At 39.8% G+C, this 23,334-nt stretch overlaps 1 long non-coding RNA gene across 1 annotated transcript; it reads left to right on the top strand.

Moving 5' to 3' along the window:
* Positions 1-4,546: 4,546 nt before the first annotated feature.
* LOC148337965 (uncharacterized) lies at positions 4,547-23,258 on the top strand. Its single transcript, XR_015842787.1, has 3 exons — positions 4,547-4,782; positions 15,481-15,530; positions 23,016-23,258. It is a non-coding gene; the product is annotated as an uncharacterized LOC148337965 (long non-coding RNA).
* The last annotated feature ends 76 nt before the right edge of the window (positions 23,259-23,334 follow it).

Below are 23,334 nucleotides of genomic sequence, written 5' to 3' on the forward strand. Positions count from 1 at the left end.
TCTGTTCAGACTATGGGAGTGATCAAAAAAGGTCCCTCAACCAACCCATTGATGTAGCCCAATGGTGCCAGTGGTTAATTTGAAAGGAAAAGTACACGTATGTGCGGAGATGAAAAAAAGCCAAGAAGCAAGTCAATTCAAACCTCAGCAGCATGTACATATTTTGACCCTGAATACTCGCTTACATTGCCACAAAAGACATGCTTGAGGTAGGTTATAAAAAAGTCTCCGACTCGCGACATATGAGACACAACAGTTTTGGACTGGCGACTGGACGAGTAAAAAGTATTGGTCCTTCTATTCATTTTCAAAATCCTTCTTTTTTTTTTCGTATTCAACTTAACGTGTCGTGTCTTCATTAACACGCATCTTGTCCAGTTGGCAAATAATTTGATTGGCTCATTATGGTCATGTGATCAGCTGCTTCTATAAGATTTTATACATACAGTCTGTAACAGCGGTGTATGTGGAAAAAAAATGGCCACATGATGATGCACAGTCTGCCATTTCAAGATATCTGTTATTGAGGTATTTAGGCCTATTTGGAAAAAAAATACAGAAAAAAAGACCAGGTCAGGCTGGAATAGACCAGCCATTTAGAAACTATCCTGAATTTCCCAATTACCCCCTAACCACCTCACCTCTGGAAAGAAGATTTGCACAACACTACCAATTCTGGACAGAAATCTGAGTCGCGGGTTGCCTAACCTTTCTGTCATCAGACTGCAAAGAAAGAGCGATAGGTCTACTACTTTAGATAATTGTAACTCGTGCTAACAGAAGCTCATGGGCTACAAATGGTGCTAATGCAGAGCGCGGAAGCTACCTTGGAGCCTATGGGCTGCTAAGTGTCCCAAAATACCCTTACGTCTCACAACTGGCTTTGCTTTAAACCAGATTTAATCGTGAAAATAAATATTCCCTGGGTGGCTGTGAGGAAGTGAACAACAGTTGAGTGACAGTGGAGTAAAAACAGTGCGTGACTTCCTGCTGACCGGTATGTTGACTCTGCACTCGCTTTCAGCAGGCGATGTTAAGGACTTCGGGATTTATCACTCTTAAAGTCCTTTATTATTAAGTATAGTTTTTTTTTTTTTACACCATGCACTGCCACTGACTGAAAACTTCCTCTTCTAATAGATGAACGGAAATAAGCACTTATTTTGGGGGGAAAGGTCAGGAAATCAAGCCGACTACTTGAAATGGACAAGGTCTTAAGTAACTTCCTTCACTTCCATCAGTGGTCCGCTCGCAGTTGCGAAACAAAGCAGTTGGTTTCTCATTAGTGTGGCGTGCGTCTCAAGGACCACCTCTCAGCTTTGGCTAGTCTCTTGTGTGATGGATGCCTCAGGTCGGTATCCTCCTGCATGACCAAACAAACACTGTGGTGGAATCAGCCCCCTGGTGCACAACTGTATATAATAAAGAAGGCCCTAATGGGTTGCACACGTGTGTACACACGTACACACCACCATTCAGTCACCAACCTCCATGCCAAGGGGAATGGAGGAGTCTGTGTGTGTTTTTGAGGAAATGAGGTTGCCAGGTTGGTAGGCTGTCATCAAGCAGTAAGAAGGAACTGAGAATCATCCTCGCCTCACATGATCTCACTGAAAGATGACCTGCACAGCTGCATGATCACCATCTGGCCGCCACAGCTAATTGCCCAACTTGTGAGATTGCTGTAATTACTCACTTTCACACACACGCACGCACGCACACACACTGCATTAGGGGAGCAACATGACGATGCATTCGTTGAAAAGTGATGAGAATTGCCTTGTTTTTTCATGAAGTTTGTTACTTTAAATGAAGTTCTAATCACATTTTAGATTATTATCAAAATCAAATTACTTTTAACACTGATTAAAACTGTAACATATTGCTAAAATACGGATGGGGACCATCCCTGGTGCGAATAGCAAAAAACAAAACAAAAAAGTAATTGATGCACCAGTAAAACTGTTTATTCTTCTCTTTAGGAATAGTTTCAGTGTTCCACATAGGTCAACTTACAAGTCGCTTAAAATTATAGATTTTACCACAGGTGTCAAATCCAAATCCAGAAAATAAAAACCCAGCAACAGTTTGGCTTTAATCACATTGCTTCTACTCAACCGGCAGGTAAATAAGCTCCCTGACATTCATTTGATATCGAAAAGAAGCACCCTAAGTGTGCATGTACATGCTCTTGCAGCAAAGACTCTTTCACAAAATCCACTAACAACCCAGGCTAAACTTAGCTCCTCCCCTACATACACAGCGTGCCTCTCACCTGAGATCTATCCTTTCAAAATACTTCTTTTGCACCAGTCTACTTGATTCCTATTGGCTAAATGTACTCCCTCGTACTCACAACGTCGTGTGTGAAGTCACTGACCAAAATCACATGGCATTAGGAAGATTCCCTTCGAAGGACTACTTCCTGCCATCTACCCTGCGAGCAGCATGTAACTTTTAGGGCGTAATCCTACCAGGCAGTACTTGCCATCCTTGGGCCCACTTGACATATAAAACAAGTCGTAGAAGTATGTTTGACCGGTGTGAGTGAGTGCTTGAGTTTGGTGCGCTTGCCCTCTTCCAACAGGTTTGGAATGCAATTACTGCAATGCATTTGTTTTTTTTCTAAGTTATTCAAGAAAAGCGGCCACATCGGGAAATAGAAATAAACAGAATGACAAGAGATAATTGCCAGTAAAAAAATAAATAAATGTGTGCAGAATGTAGACAGAATGCTCTGAGTGACGTGGGGGGTCAGCAAATGAAGTATGGGACCTTAGGCTAACGTCTGACAATTACCTGGCTAACATTTAACCAGCCTCCATCTGGGTGACAGTGGTGGCCATAGCATCTCACGTATGAATGTGTTTCTGATGTTTTTATTTTCTTACCATTTGCTCAGCAAATTGTCCATGTCAGATGCCCAATTTGTCCGTAAAAGGGGAGATCTTCCAATTTACCTTTATAAATGCGTCTCTCTGAATGCAGCGAGTCAATTTGTTTGGCAATGTCAAGCATGTGTGCGCTTCCACGCCCAGATTTAAATAGAAATGAGGGGAGCATCTTTGAGTTTACGTTCCATCCGACGAGAACGCAAAATGCGTCCTTTTGCCCAATTCTACCTGCCTGGAGTTTAAATCCAACAAAATCTTGTTACACCAGCTGCTGACTATTTTGTTAGGAAGGCAAATTGAATGTACATTATTAGTGGTGTGTGTGTGTTGGCACAAAAAAAAAATCCACAGATGGATTTCTGGATGAGGCAGCATGACTGGTTTGGGTTAAATGGGAAGGTTAAAGCTTATTAATTTTCTCATATTACCCACATTATACAGTGTTTATACAAAATGTCTCCATACAATGACCTTCATTACCATCCTCCCCTTGAGAGGTTCAGGTGTTTAAAAAAAAAGCTTGTAGAGCTCAAGCCCATGCTTGATTGATAATGTCACATATATCTTGGTAAAATGAGATGAGAATACATTAGGACACTGGTCCAATTGTTAGGGATGAACTGGAGATGGCTGCTCATCATGATGTCTGGAGGTTTTCCGTTTCAACATAAACACAGCGACATGACACTGCACTGATGCGTTGGTCCTCTGTGATTAATAGTGATCATATTGTGACCTCACCTACTGTTGTTTCTAATTACAATTAAAAATCAGTCACTCACCATGACATTAAAAATAAAAGTGTATCCCCCATCTCGGCTGAAATGAAAACAGATGCTCCCTTATGATGCGCCATGAAGGGCTTCGCTCAGTTTAAAAGTGTCCACAGGAATTATCAGCAATGTAAAGATCATGGCATGATTCCATTTCAATTGCAATTAACTTCACTTTGTGTTTATTCTACACATTCTTTCCATGTGACCAACTCTTCCACTGCACATGATCTGGAATTGTGAATTGATAGGATAGGTGCCATTTCCAGCACTGGTGGGGTCTTATTTTTGTTCCCAGCGCAAGTCTTGTGGAAGGCGCAGTCCAACTGTGAGCATGGGGGGTGTTTTCTTTCCTTTGATATTTTGCTGTAGGTATTGCAGGCTTGGGCATAACGGGGCATTTGCACCTTTATGGGATGAAAAGTAGCATTTTTGCCGGCCAATTTTGCAGGCATCTCTCATTTGCATCAGGGTGTTCGCACGCACACAGGCTTGACACTGAAATACACTCACTAGGGACCGTGCATGACTTTGGCACGTAAACTGCAAGGTAGACAGCCATGCGTGTCACCTGGGCAATTCGAGATCGCCTTGCGCACACGTTGTGTGACCCACCCCGGTACTATTAAAATGATGATCAAGATTAGAATTCCATCCATCCATCCATTATCTGATCTGCTTATCCTCATCACATTTACAGCAACCAATTATGTTGGGGCCAGAATGAATGTATTATTTGACACCATTGTTGCCTTACTGGGCAGCGCAGTGTGGAGGGTGCCCTCTGGAGACGAGGGATGGTGGTGCAACCTGAGAACCTTTAAATTTCATGATTATTGCACCTGTGCGGTGAAGTGTGGGACTTGGAAGACAGCGGAACAGTATTTGACCAGATCACAACTAAAACAAACTATTATACTGATTAATTTCTTTGTAGTTTGGAATGGAGGACGAGGACGAATAATTTTGAGTCAAGCACATGTGACAAACAAATGCACGTTAATCTTGTTTACATTAAATTGTCAACTTGGATCGCCATTCTTTCACTTGTGACTGCGTCTTTAACCCCGCACAAGTGGCTTATTTGGAGACAACGGAAGGCCACTATAAATTAAGTGAGTATGCATGTTCAGTTCATTTATGTGAAAAAATTTGATCTGCAAGGAGTGAACTCAACTTACCTCACTGCAAGCTGCAGTTTGGCAGATAGTGAACATTTTTTTACATAAGACACTCATCATTGATGTTTAACATCAAACAAATAATAAAACATAGAGAATTACATGTATATTAAAAACAAGCGTAAAATAAAATGATAACAAAAATCATAACTTTGCTTTAGGAAAGTCCGCTTGCTAAAAAAAATACCTCCATGGTAACAGGTTCGCTAGAAGCCGTTTTAGAAGCAACAGCTATTTGAACACAATTGATGGAGCACATGATCACAGATGCTATAACATTACTCACAGGTAGACTGTATTTTAATTTTCCTCCACAAAAAAAAAAATTCTAATATTAGTACTACTCTTCTTTGTTCATGTCTGCATGACAGTATTACATTGCTAAAAGTCACCAACCTTTTTTTGGAAGTGTGAAAAGGCATTATTTTTATTATTATTATTACTATTACTATTATTATTATTATTATCATTGTTATTATTATTATTATTATTATCATTATTATTCCCTGCGATTGGCTGGCAACCAGTTCAGGATGTCCCCTGCCTACTGCCGGAAGATAGCTGGGATAGGCTGCAGCACCGCGACCCGAGTAAGGAAAAGTGGTACAGAAAATGGATGGATGGATTATAATTACTATTATTATTATTATCATTTTTTTTATGTTATTCTTTTCACTTACCTAATGAAGTGTCCAATGAGTAGAAATTAGCACAATAGCACAAAGGTCAAGAATCATTTCTCCTTTGTTATTTCGTCTTATTGTTGTGTGAGATGAAAACTGACATATTTTCGACAAACAAAGGCCTTGCATCACTGCAAAAGTAACAGGAAACAGCTTCACAGTGTCAAATATTTCCTGTAAGATACTCCTTGTTCTATTCAATATTTTTTTTAACCAGCTGCCATGCTGGTATGTGCAGTGACATAATTTAGCACGTACTTCCTCCAAGACCTGGACCATCTGACCAACCACCGGAACACCAGGGAACACCCCCACCCGGCCCTCACCAGGCCTGAGACCTCCAAGTCTTTCATTAGAATGGCTGCTGGGCCTCTGCTAGCATTTTTCCAAGCTTGCCTGTTAAAGTCCCCCCCACCCCCCTCCCACTCATCTTTTAGCCACATTTCTAGCTTGATCACAACAAAGTGTCTGAAAGTTAGTGACAGAAAGACGCTCAGACGGCGCCAACTGCCTTTTTATTTCCACCAGTCCTTTTCTTTATTTACTGGATGTTTTGTCATCCGTGATTAAAATGGTGAATAACAAGTGGAAGTCTGGTGAAAGCTGTGCTTGTTTATCCTTCCCGGGTCTGCACAGCAGACCTTAATGACCCCTGAGGTGCCATTACTGGACTCCTTATCGCCCGTGAAAGCATCTCGAATACTGCCAGCTTCTTCTTCTCACTGTTAATGTGAGCCACATTACAGTGGTTCGCAGCGGTGTAATCACTGGGTTGTTCGTGTATGAGCAACAAGTAGCTCATATCTGAAGACATTTATGTTGCACTCATCCCGCAATTTAAAGCCGCTGCTACCACCGCTGCAATAAATCGACAGTATTTCAAATAACGGGATAAAATGACTACATGCAATGTTAAACGGTCAATTTTTGCACTCCACAGAGCTTTTTTTTGCTATACAATGGATGTATAAATAGCTTATACAAACTTGTTCAAATCCCATGTATTGTGAGATGAAAAATTGAGACCAAGACAAAATATTCCGCCATTAATGTGACTTAAACCATCGGAAATTAAGCGCACCGTTTCATAACTGGGGATGTGGCTGTTTTTAGAATGAACTATGCAAATTCAAACTCATGTTAAATGGGGGTCAGGACACACCTGCCACCGTTTAAAGTGCCTCTGATTAACCCCAAATAAAGTTCAGCTCAGGTTTTTCCTGACATTTTTGCAATCTCATTTTACAGCACAAACAACGTTCCACAGTAGCATCATTTGGGAGATCTGGCAAGTGTGTATTTAAATGTGATCAGTTCATTTTAGTTCAGATTAGTTCATTCTGAACACGGCCACATTACACTTCTAAGAGGGTGTATACACACTAATGCAACTACATCCTATCACATACATTTTTTTTCAATTGAGTTCTACACACTGATATGGGGTTTCATCAATTGGTTGCATGAAATAAAATCATCTGGATCCATTTTTTTTTTTTTAGTAGACTATAGATCTACTTTTTGTATCTAGATCCAGCTGACAAAATCTGGAATAAGACTATCAAAGTAGATTGATATCATAGGCATGGGGCAAACAAAATTAAACAGGCTTCATGATGAAAAATACATTTTTTATTCAAAATTCCAACAAGGTATTCAAGACTACTTAATGAGTGCAGCATGTTGGGTAAGAGTCATTGGTAACTAATGACTAACAGATATTAAGGATGATGAAGATCTGTGAGAGGAGCAGAAGGACCTGTGGGGGTCTTGCAGTTAATGTGTATGTGGCAGATATATTATACTGTGTTTTTTGTGCTTTTCCCGAAGACACATTTTTTCACAAACGAAAAATGTAGTGAATAGCAAACCTTATGTTATCTACTAGCCAGGAAGGGCCCCCTGGGGCGGTGTATGTGAATGTTTGTGTGTGTTAGTGGGGTGGCACGTTGAATAACACAACAGTGCTTGAGGTACAAGTCGAATGGGAACATTTCCCCGTTGAAACAAATAGAAATGCCCGACCAATATATATTTTTTAAAGAAATAATGGCACTCTATAATATTGCACTTTGTGAAAACGTATTTCAGATGATTTTTTTTTTTTAATGAAAACGTTTTTCTTGCACTTTCCATCAGTTGATTACCATTTTGCTGCTGCCCACCGACAATTATTTTTTCCTCTTTCTTTTCTGTGGTACACACAGACACGCAATTTCCCAATTTTAACTCGCTGCAAGCGTGATTTCTAAATGCCAGCACCTGCTACTTGCCACAGGTGAGTTCAATTGCAAATGAAAAGAGCATGACAAGCTTGCAATACAATGATGTCTTAGTGTTTTGATAAGGTGCCCATGCTTTTGTCCATGATTGTATGGTACGCTATGTAAACTGCAGGAGTCCTTATTTAAATAAGAATACAGAAATGTGCTCTTCTTTCATCTTTTTGTAGAAAAGTCCTTTTTGGCTTTGGTTTCAGCTTCAAGCATCTGAATGTACTTTGGATTTAACCTGAATAAATCAAATGTTGCTAGAGATCCTCTGCATGATTTCTTTTGTGGATTTGAGACTTACTTGCGAGCCACTGGGCTTAAGGCTTTACCTTTGCTATAAAACTATGCAAGGAGTGCAGTGATTAATGTCGGGTGATCCCTCTTGCATTTATCTTCGTGAGAGTTGAACTTTCCTTGGCTATTAATGAGCGCCGAGGCTTGTTAGCACTGCCGTAAAGAGGATGGTAATGTATCAAATAAGATTAGCACACAGCCAGTGAACTTGCGGTTGTGTGTGTAATCGCTTGAATGTCCGTAACTGTACTGGGTGGCTTGTTTAATTGTCCTGACGTGAAACACGGCTGACTTGAGAGGAAGCTTGAAGTCTGTTCTTTCCGTGCCAAAACACTAAATCACGCACATTGAAGAGCAGATTTACAAGATCATATTACGCCAGCAGTGTTCTACGTCCAGTATTAATCTGTCTAATGAGATTCAGTGCAAGAGCTTTGCCAGAAAATGAAAGCTTTACAAAAATCAAAATGCTCAGTTTTGATTCATTTAACGATATGTTTATTATTGAAGTTTTAGTTTGCAGATGTCCACAAAGGCTGAGTATGAAATTTGTTTCGACTGTCCAAGCAAACCAATGTTATTTTAGTTAACTAAAACTATCACATAAAAAAAAACTAGAACAATAAAACTTTTTCATTTACTAATTTAAATAAAAACAAAAATGATTTTATAAAAAAAAAAAAAAAACAAACAAAAAAACTAACAAATTACTACTAACTACAACTACCTATAATTGTTCAGAAAATGTCATTGTTTTTCATCTTTAGCAGTTAATTTAATACACGTTGATTTTAAATGTATTTATTTCAATCTCAATCGTATTTCCGTTAGCCGGAAGAAGAGAAGGTCGTCGTTTAACTCAGCCCGAAACGTAAAAAGTGCTTTCCTTTTCTGGTTCATATAAATAAAAAAAAATAAATAAATAAAATCAAATAAAAAAAAAAAAAAAAAAATATATATATATATATATATACAGCTTATGAAAAATAGTACACTCTGCAACCGGCTTTAATACTGTTCAACATTAATGCAAGCCACAAATCCATTTTAGAAGTTTAGAACTTGGCAATGAAGGCACCTTAGCTTTATTATGGTTAGGGTGCATGTCTGCATCTAACTTTTGGAAAAGTATGCACTGTGCTTATTGTAATTCAAAGTCTGTGGACAGTTAAAACTGTGAACTGAACTAAAACTGAAAAATGTTTTCAAATATTTTTAGTTGAATTTTTACTGCACAATACTAACCATGGTATTTTTTTTAATCTTGCACAAAAGTAAAAAAAATAAATAAATAAGAAAACTAATACTAAAACTACAAAAGTTTAAAAAGAAAGAAAAACCAGCAAGGCCGCCGTGAAAACCAACTGAAACTAACTACATTTAAAACCAAAACTCAAAATGAAATAAAAACTAACTACAATTAGAATTTTAAAACTCTAATAACCGTGATGCAAACATATGAATGCAATCTATTTTCAATTTACAAAAAAAAAACAACTTTATTGCTCATAATCACGTTGTGGACACTACAAGGCCAGATCAAAATACAGAGTGAGCCAAGAAAGTTTATTAACAAAGCAGTCGAATGACTGATCTTTTTTTTTTTTGTCCAGTGGAGACTATAACGCAATGAAAGTCAAGACAAAGTCGCTGAATTGATAACCTCGTAGATATTTTTTCAGCACATCACAGCAGTCCCCAACGTATTTTTTTGCACCACGTATTGATTTTACTTAGATATATTTGCTTATGATGAATGAGAGTAAATGTTAAAGGTGTTAAAAATCAGTTGTAATTATAAAACGTATTTGCTCATTCAGTCACTTACTATTACATATAAAATAGACAAATAACAAAGACAAATCATAAGTTAGACTGCTCATAAAAACAGACATCTTTAGACTTGTGTGTGCGAGTGTGGTGACCTCAGCACTATGTTATTCTGTGCCCCCCATCACGAGTTACTTGACAAGTGAGAGAAATGCACATTAACCCTTCAAAGGTGCTCGGTGACACCGAGTGGCCCGAGGCACCACAGTGGCACCTCCTGCTCATGGAAGCCGGACAACTTGATTTCAATGTGCGCGCTTTCAAAGGCCGGTCATGGATCAGCGCCTCCGCAGCGCTGTGGCCTTTTCATGCCTTTAGTTAGCCTTGACGGTTCCCGTGGACGAGCGTGGCCAAAGCGTGGGGGGCTGGGAAAAAAACTGACAAACAGCAACAAACAAAAGAAATGGTAAGGGTCGCTTTAGAAAGCATTTAGTGTCGGACCGAACATTTGCAGCATGACTTCACTTGACGCTTTGCTTGTGCAGACGAGAAACCATTTCAAACAACGTGTTCAGAGGACATAACATGCCATTAATATCACACGGTGCAGGAATGCCTTCCCTCCAAGAATGACAGCTCAGCTCTATCAATTATGACACCCAAGCCGCTTGTATCAGTTCAAACATCTTCAGCGTGCGGCGGGGGATTGCGATTGAAGGCCCGAAGTATCGCAAGCCAAGGTCAGCCTGTCGCCTAAACGTGGGTATCGCCAAAATAATCGTGTGCCTTCGGGTTCACCTAGGCAAATAAACAGTCGTCCGTGCCGAGCCCTGAGGTCGTTTATTAAAAATGTCGGCTTGTGACAAGCCAGCCGCTGTTAAGAAAGCAAATAAATACGAGAGGACAGGAGGTGGAATGGAGGAAGAAAATAAGAAGAGTAAAAATATACAACGGAGAGTATCTCTTAACAAATTATACACTGTGGAGGCCTCCTTTTCGGTCGGGCTGGCACACATACGGGCTGGAAGGAAGAGGGCATCCCTGTTTTTTTTTCTTCTTTTTTTTACAGCACTCCCTTCCTCCAATCCACTCTGACTGTGGGAGCATCATTCTTTCAACGGGAGAATGCAATTTCCGCTGAAATTGTCAATCAATGCCTGAACTGAAATGTAGTAGAATAAATTGAATTGTTCAAACGTAAAATGAGACTTGAAGTTAACAGTTTGAAGAAAAGGAAGGATAAGTTGAAAATGTGGAATTGCTCATATTTGGCACTTTTTGTGCAAAAATGTGGGAATTTGGGTGAAGGGGGGTTAAACATTGTTCCACTGGTCCTGAATTAGTTGAGCAGTTAAAATTTGGAATGATTTGAATTTGAAATGGGCGGCACAGTGGGCGACTGGTTAGCATGATGGTCTCAAAGTGCAGAGGTCGTGGGATCGATTCCTCTTGCATGTTGTCCGTGGGTTTTCTACGGGTACTCCAATTTCCTCCCACATTCCAAAAACATGTATGGCAAGTTGATTGAACACCCTGAATTGCCTCTCGATGTGAGTGTGAGCGTGGATGGCTGTTTGTCTCTGTGTGCTCTGCGATTGGCTGGCAACCAGCTCAGGGTGTACCCCGCCTACTGCCCGAAGAGTAAGTATGAATTATGATGGGATAAAAAACTTTTTTTCTTGTGGGAAATGTGGAATTGTGGGAAAAACCCTTTCTAATCTACTTTATAAGGCATCCAATTGCAGATGGCGTCAGTGTGCCTCCATCACATCATCACTCTAGCAGTTTCTCCCCCTTATCCACCCAGGCTACACTCGTCATATCTACAGTCCCACTTGGCCGCTATAAACGAGAGGCTGCTGACAGCCATGACCTCACGTTTACCCTGTCATTCCCCTCACAACCAGTCCCAAAGCAGGTGCCAGGACCGTCTGACGTCAGCCGCCCCTTTGGTGTCCCCTGGCTGTCATTTTGATAACTTGATTTCATTGCTCACATTGACTTTAGGTAAAAAGCTAAAGTTTTAAAATATGTACTGTACACACGCAAGTATTTTGATGAATTTCAACCACAGATGGACCTTACTAAAGGTTTAGTACTCACTACGCAACACAGATCATATCAAATTGAAAAATCTGAGTTCCAGGAATTACAAGTGCCAATAACTAAAGGTTCCTCGCTTTAGAGAGTCAGGCGCAAGGTATTACCAGTTCGGACACTTTTTCTGGGCTTTGCGGTTACAATGGAACTGCTTGAGAACCCCCTGTGATGTGATTCTAAAACGCAGGTCGAGCAGGGCCGTGACGTAACTGTCATCTGACTGGCTCACAGATGGAGGCGTTTTGTTCAGCAATCTGGCAAGTAGATCCACTGCAACATGCTCATTTCCTGGTTTTACGCAAGCGAGACATAATTGGTTGGCTGCCACCGAGTTTTAAAAATGCAATATATAGAGTATATGTCGATTGTGTTTTACAACAGTACTTAATAATATTTACAATTTCACACGTACAAATGGATGAAATAGTGAAGCTTGAAGTAAAGATTTTAACAAGCAATGCTCACAGCTCACCGAGTCCATTGATCTGTATGAAAAGTCATGGGGTCACGAAAAGTAGGTCGCGTTGCTTCCTGTGGAACCTTGGGGTGGTCTTGACCATGAAGAAGACGGCCTCCAGCTGCAGCCTGGAGTCTCGGCGGTCCCCCGGTTTGGCGGACATGCCCCCCGCTTCATAGTTGGTGGCTTGGGGTGGTTCTGGTCAAAGGAAGGTGATGTTGACAAGCCGCCAGTGGAGGCAACTCGTAGAGGCAGCCAAATGAATGAGAGGGAGCTCTTTTTTCAAAGTGAGTGGATTCCGCAATCTGCGCACGCCTCATAAAAACTTTTATCACAAGATTTACTAAAAGTCACTGAACAAGAATTAAAAAGATTTTCAGCTCTGGCTCCAACTAAAACATTTAAGTTGGAGGGAGAGCAAAAACACTACTAACACTACTAATGTTACTGATATGGAGACATTCAAAAACAAATTCCCAATTTGTATCTGTATTCATATTTTCATCAAAACGTAATGGGTGCATGCCCAGTCCACAAAGTTTTATTGGAATCAATTTATGTGTGGCTATACTGTTAACTACTAAACAATTAAAAAGAGACCTCTTCCAGCCTTGCGTTCTCACACTGGGCAGAGGTGATCAAGGTTTATCTCCTACACCTGATCATTCACTTTGATGGAAGTGGTTATAATTCGAAAGCAGGCCTAAGCATGATCTGTGCAGGTCTTACTGTATATATTCCAAGTGTTGATAGTTTTGTGTCAGCTTGGGGCTTACATAAGTCCGACTATTTGCTGTAGTGGATTCTTGGCAGAAGGCCTGCTTGGGTCTTGGCTGCCAGTGAATTCAATTCTCCCGTTGACCTCCATCATGTCAGTATATAAATTGACTGTTTGCTACATTTACCCAACATATTAGAATTTGATGGATGGATTTGAACATATTAAGGTTTTATACATAAACAATACTGTTGCATTAGTAATAGGATAGCATGATCCTAGAGAAAAAAACAAATGATCTGATAATTTTGGTGTATGCACTCCATACATTTAAGGTGTTTATAGCAGATCTCCATGCCGCGCGACGCATTATGGGGAAGGGAATTTCTTCGGCTACCAACTTTGAAAGAAAAAGATAGAAAGCTATGATTTCCACAATCTCAACTGCTGGAAAGTTTAGGTTTTTGATTTAATCTGTCTTAAACTGTGTCATTTGACACGCCATGTACTGATCGCCCTCTGCTCGGATACGAAAGTTATGATTAAGTTTTTAATGACGTGTGCACATTTTCTTTGCTCCATATATGTCTAAATGTCTCTCTGCCTCTGTCGCTCTCTCCCTCTCTTTCGCACACTCATAGTTGAATTCTCAGTGAAAGGGCCAGTCCACACAACATGTGGAGACGTGCATGGTACTCATCCTCAGAACGATTTTGTAGGATTTTACACAAAAGATTACTTTAATAAATCCGATATGTACAGTGGATATAAGGTTTACACACCCATGTTCAAATGCCATGTTTTTGTTAGAAAAAAATAGACCAAGATGAACCACTTCCAAAACCTTTTCCACCATGAATGTGATCTATGACCTGTACACATGTAAAAAACACACCTTCAAACACATGTTTAATGGGGATCAGCACACCTGCCAGCATTGAGGGGTCCTCTGATTAACCCTCAATAAAGTTCAGATATTCTAGTAGGTTTTGCTGACATTCTTGCGGTCACGCTTTACACTAAAAGCCACGGTCTGCAGAGAGCTTTCACAGCATCGAGGGATCAGTCAGGTGAAGGGCACAAAACAATTTCCAAGGCATTGGTCATACCTTGAAACACAGGGAAGACATTCCTCATCAGGTGGCGCAAATATGTTACTAGGAATTGGATGTCCCTCCAAAATTGATGAAAGGACATGAAAAAAACTGTGAAACTGGAGACCGCATTGCACCCTCATCATACGTCTGTGTTGTTAACAAACACACATACATGGTAATTTCATGCAATTAATTTATTTCTATGATGATTCTGAGGGACTGTCCCAAGCTGGTGTCATATTTATGAATGAAATCCGGTGATGGGCATGACACACAACAGCGGAGCACCAAATCTGTCATCCAGTGCCTTGATTAAACACACCAAAATCATTAGACCAACTGTGCTGCAAAAATAAACCTGGAAGTCTAAAATGTAATTTACTTTTTGTAACTGAATTTGCAGATGCGCCGGAGGGTGAGGCAAAACGTCCAGTGAGGCATACCGCATCTACCAAATTCAAAAACATACGCAATTAGGCCATTACCACGTTTTCACGCAGAGCGCAGACTACTTTCAGTTACCAAAATATCGGATGACTCGGAGGTGGGACAACTCCCAAAGCCGAAATGCACGGCCCCAAATATGCAATACTAGCTGGCACAAAAATTAAGTTATGCTTGTTTTTAGGCCAAGCACACGGGCACCCGTCTACGATAAAAGGGCCCACTCTCTTATAATGAAAAAACAACTTGAAATCTCCCATAGCCAATTGGGAAATTGTTTTATGATCCGATGAAACGAAGAAACTTTTTAGGTGCGTTTGGTGCAAACATGGCACTGTTCATCACCAGAAGGTCACCATACCTACAGTGAAACATTCTGGCCCATCATGCGTTGGAGTTGTTTTTTTCTTCAGCTGCAACTGGAGCAGACAAGGTGGAGGGATTTATGAAAAAATTCAATTACTGACTACTTAAATGCTTAAATTATTAAGTAGGTCATGCATTGGATTCGGTAATGCTTCCTTTCTCATCGAAAACGGAGCTACTTGAAAGCCTTTATTAGCGTCTATTGACTTATTTGAGCTTGCGTCCCATTTGTCTTCCTGCTACGCTCGGAGCCAAGAGTTCTGCAGCAGTTCCAAGCACTCATAATTTCAGTCAGGAGTTAAAAAAAAAAAATCACATGTGTCACAGTTTATGTCGACAGTGGTAGCCTGGAGGACTGCTGCTTTAGAATTTGTTGCAAACGACCTAATCATTTTCTCCTCCATAGTAACTCATTCATCTTTTTTTCCAGACACTCTGAGAACTCGCGCCTGTTTCCTGTCAGAGTGACGTGACCGGCAGGTAAAAAACATTTGCCAAGCCATGTAGGTTTTACAAATGATACCATATACCATGTTTTTTTTTTCATGTAATCGCTGTATAAATTCACATCAATGTTTTGAACTGCATTGTATATTGAATTTTTTATATTGCCAGAAAACGGACTTGGTCATTTAATCTATCTACCATCCGTTCGTCCGTCCTCAATGCAAGGTCATGGGAAGTTTAGAGCCTACCAAGGGTTTTTAATTAAAAAAAGAAGGAAGAAGAAAATCCTATACATATCCAATCTAGGACCACATATCAAAATGGCCCAAGTGGGATTTAAAAAAATCTGAATAGAACCGTTCAGACTGTCATAAAACAAAAATCAGATACAAGTTGTAAACGGGCAAAAAAATACAAATACAAATTTGCCTGCTGTGCGGTCTTCCATATATTGCAGCCTCCATCCACCACGACCTTATCCCACAAAGTTGACTAGTGTAGAGTCACCAAGCCGGACTAGTAACAGTAACACAAACTCATGTAAATTTTAGCCACTTTGGTTTGTCAATTCCATCTTAAATATACCCAATGACAACATAAAGATTCACTTTAACTCATAGGAATCCGTCAGCACAGCAGAAAGTCCTCTGAGACTTTCCCTAAGTGAGCATTCAACGGAAGGTGGAGCGTTCCGCCACGTTTGTGTCCAAGTAGAACCACACACAAACGGCTACCTTGTGCTGCTTCGCTGGAGGAGCTGTCAGCCCGGCCGATGTTTTACAGCTTACTTTGCAGACAAAACACCTCAATGGCAAATCCCCTCAACGACATCTGCTGCCAATTTAGTTGAAGCATTCCTGCAGCCTGCTTAATATTCACAGGGGTTAAGATGTGCCTGGATGGGGATGGTGGTGGTCGTCGATGGAGGGGGGATCCCAGGGTCCGAGCGTCCAGACACGGTGAAAAATGAGGGGTTAGCAAAGAGCAATCTGGAGCAGGGTGCTGCTTGAACCAGGGGCTAATTTGCTGGGATAATAATAGTATTCATGCCAGGCCAGACTGCGCAACCACACAGGAAGTTTACAACACGGCCCCACCAAATCAAAACGCATTTAATCATCATGCAAGCTGCCATTCAGGAGATGGAGACTCATTTTTGGAGAATGGCTGTTTTGAACACCTTAAGAGTTGAGAGTGTTAAAATGGGATTTTATTCAAATGTCAAAGGTGAAACTGCTCCTACATTTACTTGTAGCCTTTAGCATCAGTCTAATTATTTTCATATGAAGCATTAAATTGCCTGTAAACCTGGATGTATTTTGACATCAATCGAGAAAACACTATTTCTAAGAAGCACATGTGTGCATTTAAGAGGGAATAACAAGCTAATTAATTGATCATTAAACCTGAGGCCCTTTTTAATAGGCCCACACAATGGATTGTTGTGAAACACTGTATACGAGGTTAGCGGCAAAGGAAGCAGAGTTGTTTGCAGGCGCCTTCATGAGAAATGTATTTTATAGCACATGGTGTGTTTGTTTAACCCAGAAGGAAATAAAATACCTAAAGTCACCAAACCTCAAAAGGCAGATACGGCTAGATTTGTTTTCGGGATGCTCTTTTCAATCATGGGAAAATTTATCTTCCAGCTTCAATAACTCGCAATTCATATAAAAAGAAATGGAGCCTATCTGTCTTTCACATGGTATATAAACAAACCCGGTTTATATTTTACATGACGCATCCTTGTTCTCACACAATATTCTGTTCAAACAGTTGACCCAGTCTAGTGGCAACTCTCCTGAGAGACAAATGCTTCCACTGCAACTTGTTGCCATGGCGACAGCATAAACATGTCTCTAGTCATACGTGACTGCCAGTTGTTATTTATAACACGCGTGTGCATTGTGTGACTGGTGACAAGTGGCGTCATACTTGATATTCATACCAAGTCCTCTTGTCCTTTGTAGTGCTGCAGCACATGCATGTTGAATGTGTGCGTATTGGCAGGAAGAAAAGGAGACGTGAATTTTTTTTGTCCATTAATTTACATTGGTTCACAAGTGTCTTAATTTAATCAAAGTACGGCAATTATTAAAAATTAAAGTATTGTACAGTTTTACACATTACATGCTCTCAGTACAATTGATACATGTATAGTAACTTTCTTAAAACAACATAGATTCTTGACAAACATTTTGGCGGAAGAGGAAAACAGTGGCAAGTCTAGCGACAGCTGCACTGGAACTCTGCATCCACCAAAGCGCAATTGAACCGATGCTTTGCAAAGTCATGAAAATTTACCCGAATGACTTCAAGTTGACTTCATGTCCGCCTTAGAGTGTAGAGCTCGTAGTTCATGAGTGAGGAATAAAGTCTGGGTGCCAAGCACAAGGAGGTTTCAAACAATACCTGAGCACCATGACGTCACGGTTGCCATTCCTGCGTTGACGTCATCAGGCTGTTCACTTCCTGAAATCAAAAATTTTTTTTTTTTAAAACAGCTGAAACAAGCCTGAAATAACAATTTTTTTTATAACTGCTGTCAATAATTTTAAGACCAGAATTCTAAAATAATAAAAATAATATCTGTAATAAAAATACAAATGTACCAAAAAAGAAAACAACTTTTTTTTTTTTGGAATCAGTGTAACTGGTCCTTTCCTTTTGTATGAATTTGTTGCGTTTTTTTTCTTGTTTGAAGAAAATATAAAAAATGAGGCAATTGTGCTACTGATGGGTGTTAACAATATGTACGCATCTATTTAGGGACACGCAATAGATACTACATCTGTTTGTGCGCATTGAGGAAGCCTGTGACTCACTAGATATTGCGCATATGGAACATACAAGGAAGTATGGGAAGGAAACAGTCTATCTAGCCGAGGTCACGTGCTGCTTTTGAACCCATGATGACAGGAACACATGGAGTTGGCCTCCGGCCAGCCACAAACACGCACACACACACGCATGATTTATCTCCGAACTTAAGTTAAGAATGTGCCACTGAATTTCTCTGTGTATCTCTGTTAAGCCCCGTTTGTTAGGCTTGTACATAGTTTGGGATTTAACAAACAGTCTGGTTTCACAAAGTGTAACCCCGAGAGCAGTTTTAAGACTTTTGTTGATCTAACAAGACTACATTTACGCCTTTGCTCTGATGGTCACCGGTGATCTTAGTGAATGTCTTGTCATTGCGGCATCAATATTTGGGTGTTAGCAGACACTCACACGACTGACCAGTAAAAGACTTATCCGCGAGAATGGCTGAAGGTTAGCCTTTAGCCTTGTTGTTGTTCTGCCTCCTGATTGGCTGTCTGGCAGAACCTTGACGTGGGCCATCTGCCTTCTCTGTTTACTTCATGCATACACAATCGTTTGAATGCAACAGACCTTCTTAAACTTGGAAAAAGTGATTCCGACTTGTAGAAACCCAAATCCCATTGAAGTAGGGATTTTGTGTAAAACATAAACCAAACAGAATACTATCATTTGCAAATCATTTCAAAGTATATTCAATGACATTCACTACAAAGATATTTTCAGAAGCCATATCATGCCATTTTAAGATTAACTGTAGGCATATATAAGATGTTATATTACCTTTGAGATGATGCTGATCTATTTTCTTATGAAATCTGAGTTATTTTTGTGGCTCTTTTTCTCACCTGGAAATAAGACACCTGGTTGACTAAAGCCCCGCCCCTCTCCAGGGGTGGCTCCCTGCTTTCATGATATCATACTAAATGATGGTTGCTGCACGAATCACCCACAAAACTGCAATGAACAGTCGCTATGACTCGGCAGACGAGTGCCGCTTTTCGTTCCTGCTGCTTATTGCTGATATGTGTGTACACGCACTGTTAGCCAAAGATGTCACCTACTCCACGTATACCCACACACACTTAATAAACACATGCACAAACTGTTGCCAAGAAGGAAATGAGCCGTTATTGTTTGAAAAACAACTTTGGTGCAGTTAATTAGCTGATAAGACGCCACTTTGATTTACTGCGGGGACAATCGCCTGCGAGCACAGTCTCCCTACCATTTGCATAATGTTGAATTTTTAATCAATTAGCATCCTGAAGGAGAAGTGGGAAGGTGTTGAGGCGCTCCAGTGGGAATGTGCAGCCAAGGACAATTCTCTGATATTTGCATATGGCTCTTGTTTGCACTCTTGTGTACATTTCCAACGTGAACACTAGCAAAACTTCCACAAATTCTGCTTGTCTGGAGCAATTCTACATATTGACTGAATTGTTTCAATGGTTACTAACTGAATGTTCTCCTTCAACAGATGTTTAAGTAGGGTTAAATCAGGGTTCTGCAGAACAGTCTGATGTTATTTGTTCACAACTGTAGTTTAAACCTCCTATTTCACTTGTATTGTAATATATATTATTGTAGCAAAGCAACTTTAATTACTCATTAAAAATGTATTTGAAGTGTTCTTTTCCAAAATGAGATAAAAGCCAAAATAGAAAATTATCAAGTCCTGTCATGACAGACCGGGGCATTAAGAATAAAAAAATATTTATTTTAAATGGCATTTTATATCGTTTGTTGTAGACATTTTCAATTAATTAAAATTTCCGTGGTGTATCGTTACTGTAATGCTTTGACTTTTTTATGCCTGGGTGCCTTTCACCTGAATGGTACCCCAACATAGAATTTTTATATAGAGATTTTTTTTACTTCTGGTTATTTAAATTATTGTCTTAAGAATTAAAAATCAATGATTGCGCAGAAAACAAAGACGGGTGCTGTGTCTTGTTTTAGCAAGTTGCCAAAATCATATAAGTGTATAATACTTAAGTCCATTGCAGAACCCTCCCATGTCTATCACATTAATTATCATCACATCACGCCATCTGCAGGGCAAAGTATCTCTCGCTGTTCGCTTCCTCTGGCGCTAGCTAGAGGATTTTTCTTTTCTTCCTGCAGTGCATTGTGGTCAACGATGCTGAGTGACCATCGATGCTCACTAAGTAAGTGCATTTTGGGTAATTTTGAGGGCACTACATTTTTTCTTCTCTTTGGGCATTAGGACACCCGAATGAATAGAAAATGGCGTGGCACCTATAGAGTGCACAACAAGGGGAATAGGGTGCACATTCGGACACAGCCAAAGTGTAAGCGCAACTCAGTCATGTCTGCCTTTTTTTTTGAGCTTGTGGTCCACAGATGCTCATGCCTGGCATAGGACATAGAATTTGTGACTATTGTTATATTAAGAATTTGTCTACACGTGTTCCTCAACCATTTGTGTTCGAACACCCAATACTTTTAGAATTACGACCATTGATGCTAACCATGAGCATGTCAATAGTATTTAGTTAAGCATGAAATTTCTTTAGCCAGTTGATAGGTTGTTTTAAATTTGCCTTTAATTCACCTTATTTTATGTTTTGTTTGATAGTAAACTTCAACTTGGAGTGCCATTAAACAGCTTTAAAGAGCCTTATACATTACGCCGCCGTCTCTAAGTGACCTATATCTTTGCTGCTGTGACACTGCAAATTTCCCCATTGTGGGACTAATAATGGCCATATTCATCTTCATCTTTTAAAACTCTTTTTGATGAATTGTTCAATATAAGCCCATTTGCTGCTTATTGTGAAGGAGTTGAACTGATTTCACTATCACCATCCAGTGCTCATATCGCATATTTTCTCTCTAAAGTCTGCAAAAAAAAAAAAAAAATCATCCTAATGATGGCTCTTATTGCGAAAAACTCATAAGTCAGGTCACTCATATATTAAGGCACCACAGTATTTCTACTGCATGTGTTGTTATAGGATTATTAAAAAGACAAATATAATGGTGACTTTCATACTACTCCAGATCTAGCTGTGTTTTCAACCAATTTCTACCGGGCTCAAATGCACCTACCTACTTCTTACCATTCAGATGGTTGGTTGAGTAATTGTGCTGCTCCAAACTTGGCAGTGTGCGCACGCGTGCTTCTCAGCTGTGCGAGCAGATAAGGCAGCCAGCAGCGGCAGAGCTGCTGATTCGGGCTTTTATTCTGAGCAGCTGCGGGTCTGCAAGCTTGACCTGCATTAAAGACTTCCCCAACTGCCTGATGGCTAATAGCAACACTTTTGCAGCGCATCCTCAGATGCCTATTAAACGGTGGAGTTTGGCCAGTGATTTAAAGGAAATCTGCTATTATGTTTAAATAGAGTTCACCTAATCTGGGCTGGCACATTATTCATTCACGGCTGGATGCGGCCCAATTACTTTCCAGTTAACTTTACTCCACATGAATGTTTGATTTAGACACGATCAAATGTTTTTGTTTTTTGTGTTTTTTTTGGCAGACGTGATCCTGTGGTCAAAAATTTAAGCACGTCCAATTCTCTCAAACATCATAGAAATTTAGGGCTGATTTGCCCTCCAGCTAGGCACCAAATTCCTCCAATTGCTCATTAGAAAGCTTACCACTGATTTAGTGCATCACCGACGTTTCCATTCCGTGTTCATTAATGGGTTGCCTCAAACAACTTGTAAAATGTGTCAATATGAAGGCCTGAATTGATTATATCAAAAATAATTCACAAAAACAAAGTAAATGTGGGGAATAACATACTATATTAAAATCCAAAATAATGTAAACAATATTATTTTTACCATAATAAAAATGATTAACAATATTATAATTACTGTAGTGTAATTTAATGTAATATATTTCTATTTTCTAAATTCAAACTAACACTGCAACTCAACTTTACGTATATAGAGCATTTGAAGTGTTATAGAAAAAATGTACAAAAGACAATTCAAACAATAAATTAACAGCAACATGATAACACATTAAAATACTAAAACAATGCAGTCTCAAGATGAGTTGAAGGCCAAAGAATAATTATTATTACCTAACAACTGGCTTCAGACAGGACCTCTCACAATTTACGATGGTGCTCAAAAAGTAAAACATTAAATACGTTTGTTTGTTTGTTTCACGTGGTCTACTGTATTGTGAACGTTTTGCTGGCTCACAGTTTTTCTTTAGTGACAACGAGCTGCACAAGCAACTTAGTGGGCGGGCTCGGACCCCTATGGCCCGCTAAAGTACTGTATATTATAAAATGAAGTATTTGCAATAAATTAATAAATATTACAGTAAAATAATGACAAATTACTCTGACATTGTTTATACAGCACTAATATAGTTATAACAATACAATAACAACACGATTTAAATGTGTTAAAGTAACACATCATTAGTTTATTTTTGAGGAAAAGGAGGAAACATTGTGGGTAGTATTCTTTGGTAAAAGTCCATGACTCACGTATGCTAAAGCTTAATGGTTGCCTTCCAGGCACTTTTCATATCCTATCCTCCAAGTACTTCCGGGTCATATTGCATGGATAGGAAAGGAAAGAAAAGGAAATTTTGTAGGCAAAACCGAGAATTCAAAGAGGCCCTAGAACTATTACACCTATTTGAAGTACACTGATGTGTTTCAACCATTTCCAGGTCATCCTTCACTGGCATTTATTTTTTCCAAGATCCTGCTCCTGATTGCAGAATCACTTTGATTTGGAGTGGGCTGCCAGTGGGCATCTGATAGCCATTTGGTGATCCTATGCAATTGCAAGACAGCCCCTCATCCCCCCTTTAGGGCCACGGGGCTCTCGGAGAAGCGACCAATCACTGGCCCAGTGTGTAATTAAAGGTCAGCCGCGGTCATCCGTTTTCGTCCATTTCCATGTTCGTCTTTTGGCTCCCAATGCAATCATTCAGCTGCTTCTCTTTCCTACTCCAAGTGTGACGTCCATGAGCACAAATGAAGTGAATGCTTCAATGAGGAAACAAAAATGAGTGGTT

Source organism: Idiotropiscis lumnitzeri, chromosome 4, assembly GCF_059441095.1.
Source record: "Idiotropiscis lumnitzeri isolate Australia: NSW breed Sydney's pygmy pipehorse chromosome 4, RoL_Ilum_1.0, whole genome shotgun sequence".
Lineage (NCBI taxonomy): Eukaryota > Metazoa > Chordata > Actinopteri > Syngnathiformes > Syngnathidae > Idiotropiscis > Idiotropiscis lumnitzeri.